The following is a 17,076-nucleotide window of genomic DNA, read 5'->3' on the forward strand; positions in this document are numbered from 1 at the left end:
CCTTGCTAATGCAGACAAAAAAAAGAGCTCCAACTCCTTAATCATTGCCTCAATTTTGTCCTGCACATTGAATAAAGTTGAGGAGAGTCCCTGTAATCCTAGAATCCTAGAAACTCGTAATCATGCAAGCGGTCAAGTGAAAATGATGGTCAGTAAAGAGAACTTTGAGCTCGTCTCTCAATTCAAAAAAAGGTGTCAATACTTTGCCCCTTGATAACCAGCGCACATCTGTATGTTGTAAAAGCGTTTAAATGGTCACTGACCATATCATTGCATAGTGCTGCAAATACACGAGAGTTCAGGGGACTTGCTTTAAAAAAGTCAAGCATTTTCACTGTAGTGTCCAAAACGTCTTTCAAGCTGTCAGGTATTCCTTTTGTAGCAAAAGCCTCTCGGTGATGCTGCAGGTAACCAAGTGGAGTCAGGAGCAACTGCTTGCACATGCGTTACCACTCCACTCCACTAGGTCTCCCTGTCATGGATTTTGTGCCATCAGTACAGATATCAACACATCTTGACCACTAAAGTCCATTTGATGTCACAAAGATTTCCAGTACTTTAAAAATATCTTCTCCTGTTGTCCTGGTTTCCAGTGGTTTGCAGAAGAGAATGTACTCCTTAACTGTCCCCCCATAAACGTAACGGAAATATACCAGGAGCTGTGCCAGGCCCGCCACGTCTGTTGACTCATCCAGCTGTAATGCATATAATTCACTGGCTTGTATGCGAAGCAGTAATTGTTTCAAAACATCTCCTGCCATGTCACTGATGTGTCGTGAAACGGTGTTGTTTGATGAAGGCATCGTATGTATAGTTTTTTGGGCCTTTTCCTCCAGCATTGTCCCAGCTATATCCGCAGCAGTCCTCCACAATAGTATGGGACTTGCCTGTCCTAGCCACTCGGTAGCTCACCATATAAGATTCTTCTAGTCCCTTCTTATTAATGGTATCTGTTGCTTTTATACATCTTACTACGCAAAAGTCGTCTTAGTTATCTCTCAAAAAACATGTGGCTTATTTTTCAAATTGGCATGATTTGTTTCTAAATGTCTGCTACCTGTATTTGACATTGTGTTATTTCGCTGAACACTAGATGATTTTATTACATTTTTGGCAGTGAAACGAAGCTACTCAGGCGAGAAAAAAACCTCACGCAAATGTATAGCCCCGTTGGAAAATACAAAATGGACCGTTTGAAAACATAACTGTTTTTGGGGAATGTGAATCACATTTTTATTTGGCGTACCCCAGATTGGGGATACCTGCCCTAGAAAGAGGCGCATTCCAACGCGTACAGTAAGGTGCTGATTCTGATGGGTGCTGCCCCATCATTTTTTCATACCGTTTGACAAAGAGAAATGTATAATGGGTTTTTAAAGGAGAGCAGAAGACCCAGTCAGTGAATTAATGTGCTGATGTCACGAGATCCCGGCATTCAGGCATTCCTCTCAGAGAATACCAAGAGGATCCGGGACAGGCCAATTCTGGAGTACAGAGTAACGACACCCACCTGAATTGATTAGCAGGGGCTTTCACAAATGATCCTTGCGCTATTCCATTCACTTCAAAAGGAACCTTTTCCGTCTGTAAAGTTAAAACTAAAAACTTTAAGAAGCGAGTGTGGTACAGGTAAAGAGAGGGGGTGGAGCAGAATATGAATGACCTCTAGTCTCTAGAAGCCTGCATCATTGTCAGGACGGACAGCCCTGTCCACAATGTCTCCATCATGACTCCGGAAACCAAGCACCAATCCAGGGTCACGTCATTGTATAATAGAAGTTGCTTGCATACTGTTAATGTATTGTCAATTGGGCAATTTCAGCTGGAAATGTTTCAACGAGCCTAATCTGTTATGACATTCGGGTTCAAAATGAACCCAAAAAAGGTCGAGCGAGTCTGTAGTGAAGCTAACAAAACACAGGTCTGCAAACAGAACTTCTATTTACCCACCAAAAAAAAAAAACGAACACAAAAACTGGTACATTTAACCTGCCTGGGTATATTCTATAGGGTTGCTTGTTTAGAATGGCCGAACCTTGTTTTTTTTTGTCTTCCTCTACAAAGCACCAATTTTCAGAGGACAAATACACAAGCTTAAAACGAGAGCTTGTTCAAACTTTGGAAAGGGCTGAGGTTGACAGGGAGACAACAAGATCCTGCGTGCCTGAGGTGGGATCCAGCCAGTATATGGAAGGTGGGAGGGCGCATGGGAAAAGAGCATGGAACAAAGAATCAAAGCCCTGCAGGGGTACGGGGATAAAAATGCACGACTACCAAAGCAAAGCAAGAGCACAAAAGTACATTTATAAAGATGAAAACACAGGCAAGGCCGTGGAGAGGATAGGAGAGGAGGGCCAGGGAGAAAGCCATTTCATCACGTCAAAAGGGTGCTGGGAGCAGAGCATGTGAAAGACGCCCGAGACGCCCTCCCTTTGGTGTGAGACGCAGCTGTTCGTGTTCTAGTCCGTCTGTGTGATCCAATATCCCCATCAGAAAGTCTAGAGGCGGGAAAGGGGGCTCGTTTCAGGAAGCAACAAAGCAAGAGAAAATTCCAGAAGGGGTTCTAAGGATGACGTGCAGGCATTTGAGTCCTTTACCCCACTCCCTGCCCCCTCCCCAGTCCCCACACCCAGAGTCTAAGCTCCAACCACAATACCTGTCACTTGGCTCCCATTGTGGCCGAGAGAGTGACGTGAAGGCCTGTCACCATGTCATCTGGGCCAGGATTAAAAGGGACGGGGGGGGCTCTGCTATTCATACACAAGTTATTTAATATGCACCAGGCAGCCACCGCGACGGGAGTAGCCCACCCTTTAAAATGTGTAAAGGATTATGAAAACCCCAGTATGATTCAGATGACACAATGCATTTGTCAAGTGAAACAGATGGGATACACCCCAAAAAAACAAGGAGTGCAAAAACTGCTCTGTCATAGACAGTTGGTTCTACTGTAGGACGGGGCTGCGTTACACAAGGTAGCTATGGCTAAAGTATAACGTAGACCTGGGCGATACGGACAATCCATATGGTGATAAATTGTCTGAATTCACGGGATAAATAGAAAAATACGTTTATAACAATGTGCACCACAGCTTCTTTTTCATGATCCTTTCAAACAACTGCTACTAGCTTGATGGTTGTTGCCGTCGATTGTCCCATTAACAAATCAGCCATATTAGCAAACTTCTTTCATTTCACTAGCACAGGCAACTTATCGTAACGAACGATACCAGCAAAATTCTGCAATGAAATACTTTTTTGGGGGGGGTCACATGCGCCGAATACAACAGGAGTTGAAACGCTTATATATAAGCCCTTAACCAACAATGCAGTTAAGAAAAATAACTGTTTAGTAAAAAAAATAGATGGGTAGAAAATTACAAATAAAAGTAAGAAATAATTAAAGAGCAGCAGTGAAATAACAATAGCGAGGCTATATACAGGGGGTACCGGTACACAGTCAATGTGCAGGGGCACCAGTTAGCCGAGGTAATATGTACATGTAGGTAGAGTCAAAGTTACTAAGCATAGATAATAAACAGAGTAGCAGCAGTGTAAAATAAAAGGGGGGGGGGGGGGGCAATGCTAATAGTCTGGGTATCCATTTGAGTAGCTGTTCAGGAGTCTTATGGCTTGGGAGGGGTTGAAGCTGTTAAGAAGCCTTTTGGACCTAGACTTGGCGCTCAGGTACCGCTTGATAGCGGAGAAAACAGTCTATGACTAAGGTGGCTGGAGTCTTTGACAACTTTTAGGGCCTTCCTTTAACACTGTATAGAGGTCTTTGATAGCAGAAAGCTTGGCCCCAGTGATGTACTGGGCCGTACGCACTACCCTCTGTAGTACCTTGCGGTCCGAGGCCAAGCAGTTGCCATATCAGGCAGTGATGCAACCCGTCAGGATGCTTTCGATGGTGCAGCTGTAGAACTTTTGGAGGATTTGAGGACCCATGACAAATCGTTTCAGTCTCCTGAGGGGGAATAGGCTTTGTCGTGACCTCTTCACAACTGTCTTGGTGTGTTTGGACCATGATAGTTTGTTGGTGATGTGGACACCAAGGAACTTGAAGCTCTCAACCTGATCCACTACAGCCCTGTTGATGAGAATGGGGGTGTGCTCGGTCCTCCTTTCCTGTAGTCCACAATCATCTCTTTTGTCTTGATCACGTTGAGGGAGAGGTTGTTGTCCTGGCAACACACGGCCAATAAGTGATTGGTATGGTCAGTTTATTGTCCCAGCTCTAGTATAAGGTTTGAATATCTGTGTCTTCTTGTTCTCTGGCAGTAGAGATACAGAGCCTTCAGAAAGCATTTCACACCCCTTGACTTATTCCACATTTTGTTGTGATAAAGCCTGAATTGAAAATGGATTAAATAGATTCTCTCACCCATCTACAGTACACACAATACCACATAATGACAAAGTGAAAACATGTTTTTAGAAATGTATTGAAAATGACATACAGAAATATCAAATTTACATAAGTATTCACACCCCTGTGTCAATACTTTGTAAAAGCATATTTTTGAATATTTTTTATTCTGTACAAGCTTCCTTCTTTTCACTCTGTCAATTAGGTTAGTATAATAAATAATATATAAAGGTTAGCGGAATAACTACAATGTTGTTAATTCATCCTCAGTTTTCTTCTATCACAGCCATTAAAACGCTATATATTATTTTTTAAAGCCACCATTGGCCTCATGGTGAAATCTCAGAGTGGTTACTTTCCTCTCCGGCAACTGAGTTAGGAAGGACACCTGTATCTTTGTAGTGACTGGGTGTATTGATACAGTATCCAAAGCGTAATTAATAACCTCACCATGCTCAAAGTGATATTCAATGTCTGCTTTTTCTTAACCAATAGCTGCCCTTCTTTGTGAGGAATTGGAAAACCTACCTGGTCTTTGTGGTAGAATCTGTGTTTGAAATGCACTGCTCGACTGAGGGACCTTACAGATAATTGTATGTGTGGGGTACAGATATGAGGCAGTCATTCAAAAATCATGTTCAAAATACTATTATTTGACACAGTGAGTCAATGCAACTTATTGTGACTCGTTTAAGCACAGTTTTACTACTTAACTTATTTAGGCTTTCCATAAAAAAGGTCTTGAATACTTATTGACTCAAGAGAGTCAATAAGCTTTTATTTTTGAATTCATAGGTAAAAATGTCTAAAAACATTAGTCCACTTCGACATTATGGGGTATTGTGTGTAGGCCAGTCACAAAAAAGCTACATTTAATCAATTTTAAATTCAGGCTGTAACACAACATTTTGAAAAAGTCAATGGGGGTGAATATCTTCTTAAGGCACTGTAAGTGACATGAGTCACAGTGCCTGAGGCAAATAGCAGACAAAATAACAGAATTTTCACATCTCCTCCAGATCAATACATCTCGCTTTTCCTTCACATCAATTGTCTCTTCTGAGAAACTGAATACCAGGCTGAAGTGACGGCAGATAGTCTTACAAGCCGAGTGACAACGGCTTTCAGGAGTGTTCTTTTTTTGTTCCATGTACCTGACAAAAACAGGGAGAACGGAAGGGAAAGAGTGGTATTCCTGGCATTTGAGTCTTATGTGTATCTAGAGCGCAGAAAGTCGATCCTAACTTTGAGAAATGATACCTTCAGTAATAATAGCATGAGCAACATTAATGAGCACGAGCAGAGACTGGCTGTCTGCGTCACCAACACACCGCTCACTCCACCCAACGCTCACAAATTGCTTTCGTGTCACAAGTTTCCAAAGCCTCTACAATGACATACCAAAAATGCTGAGATGGTGGTGGTGGTGGGGGGGGGGGGGGGGGGGAGAGAAACAGGACTGTTAGAAATGTGGGAAAATGAGGACCTTGACATTTACCAATAAGTCACCAACTCCCAAGTTCCCAAAGTCCATTTTTCTCTTCTTCTTGCAGTCAGAGAGTTCTGACAGACGTGAAAAAGAGCCGAGGGCCTCCGGGAACACACACACACACACGGCCATTTTCTAGGAGCATGATCAGTGCTAGCACACACCCTTCCCTCAGGGCATCACATACGTCATGCATCATGTGTTCCTAGAGGGACAGCAATATGCTGTCAGCTCTCGCCCTGACCCAGCCACATACAGTACAGAGGCCCTTACGACACATTAAGGAACAGATGTGGAGAGAACCATTTGGCATGGACTCACGTTCCACCAACTCTAGGAATATCATCTTTAAATGTGGCTATCAAAATGAGGACAAGACATTGTATTTGAAAACGTAGGTCGCCTATGTTAATTGTTTAAATGTTATGTCATCATAACCTCAGGTATGTGAGGAATCTGTATCAACTACCCTTATTAAAGTAGTTCAAATTGGAACGTCGCTGCACCTAATCAATCGCGTTGTTAGAATGTAATAGACGGTCAGAGATCTTAAATGTGCTGGAATTACTGGTCATTCGATTCAACCAATCAATGGGATTTTACTGGAGAATAGAGACTAGAAGAGGGAAGAGGTTAGAATATCAATACATTTAGGAGACCGAGTTCTCCTTGCATATGAGGGGCTGTGTGACACAGTGGAATAATTTAAGACAGAACAAAAAAAGTTCAAAGTTCTAGTCTTCAAAGCCTCTCTGCTTTTGCTTTATCTTAGTCAAGGCTTCTTCTCAATCCTTTCTTTTTTATTTTCAAAGCAAATTTGGACAGCGGAGATGGGCTACTGAAATTAAAAAGATAACGTGAAAACACAAAGGCGTCATGCCTCAACACTCGGAATATTAGCGAGCCACTGATTGGAGCGTTGAGCCAGTAACACCGGAACACTTCCTGTAATGAGCACCGTGGGTAACTGCGCCAGAGGCTTGGGCTACAAGACCATCCCTGGCCGCTGGCCCTGGGTGGCTAGCCTTGCAGGACTGCTTTCTCTTAGTCTCAGGCGACCCCAACTTCAGATTCACAGAGTGTACCCTGGCCTACTCCCCTAGGCCCAGTGCCATTTCACATTCACAATGACAGACATTGTTTGAAGCACATGACGACGGACTGAGAATCCGGTCCTTGCTCATGCATGAGGGGTTAGCAGACTGAGACTAATGCAGGTTTTAATGGGCTTCCCTTCCTGCCTCAACTTTCGTCTCCACTGTACGCCTAAAAAGAAGTCAGGGTGCATCTAGTCGACACAGGGCAGAGGGAGTGGTTTGGCGGCAGTACGATGGAGGAGCAGCATGTTGTGATAGACGGCAGGAGGACAGACACATTAGAAAATACCTCTTCAAAAGCCAGATGTGGACACTGATGTTGCTTCCTGTTCCAGAGGTTATGTTGTGTTATTGCAACTCTTGCAATCAATGCGTTGATAAAAGGAAATGAAATGGTGGAGAGCTGGTGTAGAGTGAGGAATGTGCTCATTATGTTAATGCTTGTACTAAAATGCAACTGCCAGCCACTGATTATGTGCAATTAGCCAGGCTCTGTATTCTAAGGCACTGGGATAGTTACTGATAATTAGTCCTCGGACTAACTACTATCATCACCGAGGTCTGATTCATTTCACTAGAAGCTGTGAATGTTTCTGGATCATCACAGCGTTGGACTGTCTTGGGTTATGGGTAATAAGACCATGGCTTAGGTTTACAGATAGACCAGCTTAACTATGATGAAAGGGTTGCTATGGCTAAACACAACCCAGATGAATAGGCATTACAGAGGGATCCATGCTAACTGGATAATATAGGCTGTTACACATAGACCGAATGTATGTTGAGGCCAACTTACATCACAGAGGGGGTGATGTGTTTTAGAGACTCTGGAATCCTCCACATGGACCCAAGTTGAGATATCCGGCATACCATAGAAGTCTCACATGAGTGAGGAATTTGTCTGCCAACACATACATGAAGAACATAAATATTGCTGACTGTGTGGCACTATCTGTACATATACGGGTTGAAAATGGCAGATATGGGCACAGATAAACGCCTAAATTGAACTTACAGTAACATGATATACATGACGTCAGAGCTCTGGCTCTGCGCTTCACAGTGCTGTAAGGGTTTTGACTTGACAGCCGTTCTGAAATTCAGCACCCCGCTCATTTTATTTCCCATAATCCTCAAACTGTTCCCTTTCAAATCGCTACCATGGTCATTTATGCATATGCATTTTATATTTCGTCTGGAAACAAATATGACAATTTAGCATGAAACATATAGGTCAATTCCCACAAGTGTAAAGGGTTAAGTAAATAGGAGGAGGACATAAACGATGTGAAAACAAGGCTAAAAACAAGCGTTTGGTTGGATCAACTGTTCCAGCTACCACTTCTAAAAGGAAAAGCACAACCACATCATCCTTCAGAAAAGCAGAAGTCAAACTGTGTCCTATATCAGACATCACCACAAAGTCTCCTGTCTCCATATGAATTTGAATTATTTCGTGGAGAGCTGGCAACTGCCACCCGTGAAAACAGACACTGCAAAACTTCAGACGAGATCGTGCAGAGAAATGCGATCCGCCGCTGTAACAAACAGAAGTAAAAAAAATAAAAATACAAAAAAACGGTATTAAGAGCGCCAATGCCTTCTGATAGCATCTAAATCTGTTTGACTGAGGAGCCTGAAATCCCAGCGCTGAACTTTTATCTAATCGCACAAAGGAATTTCTTAGTTTTCGGTGCATTTTAATATGACATGACATGAATGTAGAGCACCATAATACCTACTAGAGTGTGTCATCTTTACTATGGCATGACTGAAAAACAAGATGAAATCCAGAGTTCTTACACCGTTGTCCTCACTTGCTTATTAATTGGCAATAAAAGTCAGTCGCAACCACAACGCTGTTTACTGCCTCCATGCAGCCATTCGTTTAGCGCAGTCACTATTCTTGCCTGCTTAAAAACAGCAATTTCTTATTTTTATGCACAGAGGCTGTTCTAAAAAGGGGCACCAAGAAATGGCCCATGGAGAAGCGATTTTCAAAACGGACAAGAAAAGCCACTGAATACAAAACCAATACGCATTCAAATGCTGTGAGACACAGAATAATTTCCCCCCCCAGGTCATCAGCAACCCAATTGGATATCAATGTGGCATCGGGTTGGTAGTTACCTCAGTCTGAGGCAGGGTTAAAACTAAGCAGTAGCAATCTGAAAAGGCCTAGACCAGCACAATATGGGGAGGGTCAGGGAAGTGTAATCCTAAATATCTAATCCTGTTAATCTAGCAGATGCGCAAACAAGCGGCAGATGAAGACAGAGCCGAGTCAGTGGCCACAACCAGGTGTCCAACATGGGACACCTGCATAGAAGGAGCCAGAACATTTGCAGGAAACACAATTGAATCCGTTTGAACTCTAAGGACTCAATGTGAACCAGTGAATAACATGTGTTCAACATAGCCGAAGCCTACAGAGGGAACATACAGTGCCTTCAGAAAGTATTCATAACCCTCGACTTAGTCCACCATTTTGTTGTGTTGCAGCTTGAATTCAAAAATGGATGAAAATCATTTTTCCCTCACCCATCTATTTACACACAATACCCCCATAATGACAAAGTGCAAACATGTTTTTAGACATTATGGCAAATGTTTTGAAAATGAAATACAAAAAGATCTCATTTACATAAGTATTCACACCACTGAGTCAATACATGTTAGAATCACCGTAGGTAGCGACGGCAGCTGTGAGTCTTCCTGGGTAAGTCTCTAAGATCCTTTGCACACCTGGATTGGACGATATTTGCACATTATAACTTCAAAAAAATTCTTCAAGATCTGTCACGTTGGTTGTTGATCATTGCTAGACAACCATTTTCAAGTCTTGGCCATAGACTTCCACGCCGATTTAAGTCAAAACTGTAACTGGGTCACTCAGGAACATTGTTTGTCCTCTTGGTAAGCAACTCCAGGGTATATTTGGCCTTGTGTTTTAGGTTCTTGTCCTGCTGAAAGGTGAATTTGTCTCCCAGTGTCTGTTGGAAAGCAGACTGAACCATGTTTTCCTCTAGGATTTTGCCGTCTATCACTGTTGATGGGTCTCCTATCACATGCGTAAAAATATAAAGAGTGGTACCCAGTAATGTGTTGTGTTAGCTCCAAAAATAACTGTCTTCAGGACATAAAGTTCATTTCTTTGCCACATTTCTTGCAGTTTTACTTTAGTGCCTTATTGAAAACACGATGCACGTTTTGGAATATTCTGTACAGGCTTCATTCATTTCACCCTATCATTTAGGTTAGTAATGTGGACTAACTACCATGTTGTTGATCCATCCTCAGTTCTCTCCTATCACGGCCATTCAACTCTGTAACTGCTTTAAAGTCACCATTGGCCTCATGGTGAAATCCCTGAGCGGTTTCCTTCCCCTCCGGCAACTGAGTTAGGAAGGACAACTGTATCTTTGTAGTGACTGGGTGTATTGATACACCATCCAAAATGTAATTAACTACTTCACCATGCTCAAAGGGATATTCAATGTCCGCTTTAAGGTTTTACTTTTTTATTTATTTAACCCATCTACCAATAGGTGCCCTTTTTTTGCCAGGCATTGGATAACCACCCTGATCTTTGCGGTTGAAATTCACTGCTGGACTGAGGGATCTTACAGAGAATTGTATGTGTGGGGTACAGAGATGAGGTAGTCATTCAAAAATCACGTTAAACACCATTATTGCACACAGAGTGAGTCCATGCTACTTATTATGTGACGTGTTAAGCAAATCTTTTGTCCGGAACTTATTTAGGCTTGCCATAAAAGGGGTTGAATACTTGACTCAAGACAATTCAGCTTATCATTTAATTAATTTGTAAACATTTCTAAAAATATAATTCCACTTGGACATTGTAGTGTATTGTGTGTAGGCCAGTGACACAAAATCTCAATTTAATCCATTTTAAAATTCAGGCTGTAACACAAGAAAATGTGTAAAAAGTCAAGGTGTGTACTTTCTGAAGGAACTGTAAGTGCCTAGCCTTCATAAGACCATACAATCCCTTTTCTCCTCAATGGAGCTACTCTGCAGGAAAGCATCAGCCACAGTACCTTGTGAAGCGCGTCTGGGGAGCTCTATCCTCCCATGTCCACCTCGAGGGCCCTCCAGCAGCCTGTGTGTGCCCCTGCCAGGCCAGTCTCTGTTCGTGCTCCTCCACTCTCCACTCTGCTAGCTAATGCTGCTGCCTACCTCCACAGGCGCTCTGCTCTACTCTGCTCTCAGAGCTTTAGCACCACTTCACCACCAGCCTCACTAAGCTCAGCTCTGAGCTCACAAACACACACACGCGCTGCTTACATCTGGTGACAAACACACACAGTCCGCCAGCCCAGCACACACTGTACCACCACTAGTGGTACACGGGTCAGCTGTTTGTTCACCCGCCCGCAATTGCTAATAACCCACCCATAACCGCCCGACTATATGTGATAGTGAAAATTTGAGACCCAGACACCAACAGCTAATACAGAAAAGGGACTGTACGCTACAGGCAGATGGCGGAACGATTTTGACAGAGGATGCAGGATTTCTTTTTGCCTGATTTAGATATGTATCCGATTGTAATTTTAAACATTTTGCTAGGCTATTTGTTAGTCAACTTGCCTAGAATTAGGAACATGCAGTTTCTCTTCTGTCATTACTCGTTGCCCTAGAAGACTATATAAACCCTTGCTCACCAGAATGATGTCATAAATCGATAAATGATGCTTCAAATCTAGTTGACATCGGTAAAGTAAAGTCGTCTCTGCTTCTTTTGCGGAGCAAAGACGTTTAGGGACCGGGGAGAAATTGCAATAAAAAAAATTATAATAAAGATTTGCTGTCCAAAATGATATCAGTTTGACCGGTGGTAAGGAAATAGAAAGCTTTGAAAACGACCCAACATGTTCTAATAAGACTTCAGTTTGGCTTGGATACATATTTTACGTGGTCGAAACACTCAAAATCGGCTTTTAGTATGCTGATAAAACAGCACCTCTACAGGTGGTATCTAACTGTGCATTCCCTTTCCCTCGAGATGCTGAAAGAAATAAATCAACATTTTGCCTACATTTGGTGTATAAATGCAATAGAAGAAATGCTTAATTCTGTAGGAGTGAATATTAAGGCTATGTGAGAGGTTATAGACCTACAGTCCGTGTCCAGATTTCAGTTTCCAAATTAACCCATCTAAACAGTAGGCTACAGTTCCCTTGATGTGCCAGAGGCCTATTTGAAGTCCCCATCTTGTGACAGTCAAACTTTGTATCGCGCCTCACAAATCGTCACACATATTACTGATATCATCGTTTTTTACCACTTCACCAAATCTAGCCCAAACATTACAGTACTTACACTTCTTTATTTTCACCTCTCCGTTTTGCAGCATGTCTATTATTGAATTCAACCCCGACATTGATCCACGGAGGCTGAAAAGGACCATGTTAACTTTTTCTTCCCATTCCCAAAAGCATTTGGCGATAGGCTGTAGGCTATTTGGCACACTTACATTAAGGCCCTAAAGCTTAGGCTTACGCTCTAATGCCAGATAGCCTAAAATAATGAAAACTGAATGTATAAATTGCACAAGAATTATACATTTATAGATTGTTTTTAAGGTATTGCTTTCTCTTTATTCAATCCGCCCGCCACCCATCCACACAATATGTCATGACCCTAAACCAGCCCCGTGGATATACAGTAACCGCGGCGACTGCAGGCTGAGTCAACCCACGCGTCAATAAGCACCACGACTGCTCTGCCGGTCCCTCTGCCAACCCTTAGAGAGGACTTGCTTGGACAGAGCGGGTCCACCCCCCCACGCACAGCATGGCCAGTGTTTGGTGTGAGCGGCGAGCCCACCCCGCTGCTTATCTAATGTGTGCTAATCTCCTGTCATTGGGACGGTGCTAACCCTGTGAGCTGTACCCCTGACATAATCCCCCTATGGACTGACTCCGGCATGAGGGTAAGGGGATTACTACTGCCCGTTTGGAGGTGTCCTGTTTGTCTCCTGAAATTAAAAAGGAGGGAGGGCAGGGGACAGGGGAAACGTCTGTGTTTTCAGAGATAAAGACTGGGGGAAGGGGTGGGTCTAAATCCAATATGATACACCACAGCACGCTTGCGCTATGTAGTTTACCTTGAATGCTCTACTGAAACGGCACAAATATGAAACATGAAAAGAGACCGTAAACTGAAACAGTCTTTCCATAACTGCTGTCCATAAGCACCAGTAGCGTTCAACAACCACTTGGCGGTCATAAAATGCATAAATTGAATTGGGTCGCGCTCAATCCATCTGTGACCATGATGAAGTATCGCGCCCAGATGGCCTGACAAGCAAGACAGACAGACCGATCCCAACTACTGCTGCGGCTAGCGACGGATGTAGTCAATGTGGTTCCAGCATGCAGTCACACTCCGATAAAGCACTACGGCGAAACAAAAGGTAGGAGGCTGAAATCAGTTCCAGTGGGTACAACGGATCCACCTGCTGCTGCAGTGCTCAGATCTCCACAGTCACTCTAAGAGGACTGTTGACGTGACGTCCACTCCTGACACTCCTAAACGCAACAACAGGTTGAGAGCAAAAAACAAAAACAAAGGGCCAACTCTTGTTCTTTCTAATTCCCTTTCCTTTGAAAAGAAAGAAGAATTTAGCGTTCCACTGGAATTTCGCTATGACATAGTCATGTTGTAGAGTTAGAACATATCCCATCATGCAGTGCGCAACGAAGAGGCCGTGCTGCCGCCAGTTCAAAAGCCTTATACCTTTCGATTTTATGCTATGCGATGATGCAGTGATCATTTCTGTCTGTCACTTCAATTAGGGCGATATGGCCTTGAAAAACATCTAACAAAATGTTTTTATAATGGCCAGTTCACAATATACAGTACCAGGCAAACGTTTGGACACACCTAATCATCCAAGGGTTTTTCTTTATTTTGACTATTTCCTACATTGTAGAATAATAGTTTAGACATCAAAACTATGAAATAACACATATGGAATCATGTAGTAACCAAAAATGTGTCAAACAAATAAAAATCTATTTTCTATTCTTCAAAGTAGCCACCCTTTGCCTTGATGACAGCTTTGCACACTCTTGGCATTCTCTCAACCAGCTCCATGACGTAGTCACCTGGAATGTATTTCAATTAACAGGTGTGCCTTGTTAAATGTTAATTTGTGGAATTTCTTTCTTTCTTAATGCGTTTGAGCCAATCAGTTGTATTGTAACAAGGTAGGGGTGGTATACAGAAGATGAGTAAAAATTTCAGATGTTTGGTTCCAACCGCCGTGTCTTTGTGAGATGCAGTGTAGGTGAACGCATGATCTTCGCATGAGTGGTTCCCCCCGTGAAGCATGGAGAAGGTGTGATGGTGCTTTGCTGGTGACACGGTCTGTGATTTATTTAGAATTCAAGGCACACTTAACCTGCATGGCTACCACAGCACTTAGCAGTGATACGCCATCCCATCTGGTTTGTGCTTAGTGGAACTATCATTTGTTTTTCAACAGGACAATGACCCAACACCTCCAGGCTGTGTAAGGGCTACTTGACCAAGAAGGAGAGCTGCATCAGATGATCTGGCCTCCACAATCACCCGACCTCAACCCAATTGAGATGATTTGGGATGAGTTGGAAGGCAGAGTGAAGGAAAAGCAGGCAACAAGTGCTCAGCATTTGTGGGAACTACTTCAAGACTGTTGGAAAAGCATTCCAGGTGAAGCTGGTTGAGAGAATGCGTCATACAAGGTTGTAATTGCTACCAAAGGCGCTTCAAAAAAGTACTGAGTAATGGGTCTGAATACTTATGTAAATGTGATCAGTTTTATTTTTTAATACATTTGAAAAAAATTCTAAAACACAATTTTTGCTTTGTCATTATGGGTTATTGTGTAGATTGATGAGAACCCATCCACCCCATCCAATTTAATTAATTTTAGAATAAGGCTGTAACGTAACAAAATGTGGCTAAAAGTCAAGGGGTCTACTTTCCAAATGCATATGCTACCTCTCAAATCAAATGAGCTCAAAAAAAAAAAAAAAAAGGTGAATATTGTTTTGTGTGACTACTGCGCCAGTGATGAAATGTAAATAGAGACACGTTCTAATTAAGCGAGGCGTCAACGCGGACAACACGCATGCCTGGCTTCGGTTGGGTCATTATAATTCAAAACAATGCATTCTAAAATAAAATCGCATGCTCGCGTTTGGTGAGTTTAGGCCATAATTCGGCCAGTCCTAACCTCAATCAAAAGTCATAGCAGAGTAAGCAGAAGTGCTCCTTTTTCTCACCTTCATCCTGTCCAACCCTTAGAAGACCATGCATAAAGCAAAGCTAAACGGGTTTACATGCATCTTTTTTGCTGACAAAGTCACAGTGGTTCTAGCTCAGGGGTGGGCAATAATTTTGGCCGAGGGCAACATCAAGATTACGAAATTCAACAACAACATTTTTTGGGGACTGATTTGTTCGTCAAATCCATTTGCGGGCCGTCATTTCCCTTATCCGTATGTAAAACATGCTGACCCTCATCTCCATCCAACATCCTACTCACTGTCTCTGTCAAAAGTATTCCCCTAGGAGCGAAGACCGAGGCAATTACTTAGGGAACAGCAATAGGAACCATTTTGCCATTCTGTGTCCAATTTTTAACTGGCTAAATTGATTCTGGAAACACAACGCCAGAGCTATTACCATAAATCAAGCGAGGACTGGAACATGACTGTCTCAGACAGACACAAATCTACATTGTTCACTTGTTTACAAAAAGTGGGATGTATATTTCTTCCCTAGCCTTCAGAAGAATATTGGGAGGTGATTTACTTGAATTAGTTATTTTGTCAAGTGCATTTTTAAAAATGATTTTTTTAATTTTTTAAATTTGAAATCAGGGATTGTTCCTTTAAAGTTGTATTAACTTCAGTCCGTGATTCCTGTGGGAGTACCCTTGGATGTTGGAGGATCACACAAGGCATACCACGTTACTGGGGATAATTGGAAGCGGTGTGCAAATACTAGAGTGTGTATGAATGGGGTAGCCATTCCGCACCAAGCCCAGATGCTTGGGAGCACCTTCGTCCCCCTTCTTAATTAGGCTGCACAACACGGCAAAAGGCCGCTATTTATAGCTGCTTTAACAACTGACAGATATCACCCAGAGACAGAGGCAGGCTGGGGAAACGCACAAATCTTACCTTTATTAGAGGACACTGGCACTTTTTTGGCTATGGTCTCTGAATTTTGAGAGAGATTCAGGCTACGGTCATCGGAGTTGAAAATCTTATTTTAAATCTTATTTTCAGAGTGGTTGGGAGGATACAAAGTCTAACTGCCTTTGTTAACCAATGACAAGACTGCACTATACAGTGTGCAGTGGCACTTCTACACACCCGGCCCAGTATGAGATAAAGGCCTTTAAATGGTTAATTCATAATCCCTATAATGACATCCTAGACATTGCTGTGCCCTTGACCCGTCTGGATTACAACGCACAACAACTCATTAAACAGCTTCTATCTGGCTGAGACCAGCCAGCCAGCCGTCTGAGTGATGCCAGGTAAGGCCCCCCCCAGAGGACGATGTATACACACACACACACAAAACGAAACTTATCCTGATCCCATAGCTTTACATCCTGCTCTATTGATTGGAACCAACTGCACAAATAGCACACGCATACATGCCTTTTCTTTACCCATGTCGGGGTGGTTTGTTTAAATAAGCCTAAGGGAGCCATCTGTTCCATTACCAGTGATTAGACCAGGGCTAACATGATTGTTTAAGTCGTCAGCTTCAGTTCGGCTGCCGGCGAACCAAACGAGTGTGCTCGTATACTCCCTTAAGACCTTTCGCAAAAAAAAAAAAAAATAAGCAGCAATAGTACCGTTTGTCCATTTTGAGATGCCGTAGCCAGTATGCACTTCCTCAAAATAGTCAGAATGAATCTAATATGCACGAACTCTATCGAACTGGTTCGGCTGGGAAGCATGCGGACTCCTTAAGTGGATTGCTCGGAGCGTGGGTGTGCAGATAGGGCCGTTACGCGAGACACAACCGGATGACTAAACTAAAACCCTTTTGAGAAACTCAAAACCTCCCCTGGTTCATTTGCC

The 17,076-nt window shown here is 42.8% G+C and overlaps 1 protein-coding gene across 2 annotated transcripts in view; it reads right to left on the reverse strand.

Annotated features, from left to right (window-relative positions):
- LOC129868669 (bifunctional heparan sulfate N-deacetylase/N-sulfotransferase 1-like) overlaps positions 1-17,076 on the reverse strand; it is a 105,632-nt gene that overhangs the window by 37,124 nt on the left and 51,432 nt on the right. The window contains exon 1 of one of the 2 annotated variants that reach the window (XM_055942847.1): positions 11,020-11,183. The exons of the other annotated variant lie outside the window; for it this stretch is intronic. The gene's annotated coding sequence lies outside the window, so the exon portion shown is untranslated. Of the gene's footprint in view, positions 1-11,019; positions 11,184-17,076 lie in introns of those variants that run through there. 2 annotated transcript variants of the gene reach the window in all.

The sequence above is a fragment of the Salvelinus fontinalis genome, chromosome 13 (assembly GCF_029448725.1).
Source record: "Salvelinus fontinalis isolate EN_2023a chromosome 13, ASM2944872v1, whole genome shotgun sequence".
Lineage (NCBI taxonomy): Eukaryota > Metazoa > Chordata > Actinopteri > Salmoniformes > Salmonidae > Salvelinus > Salvelinus fontinalis.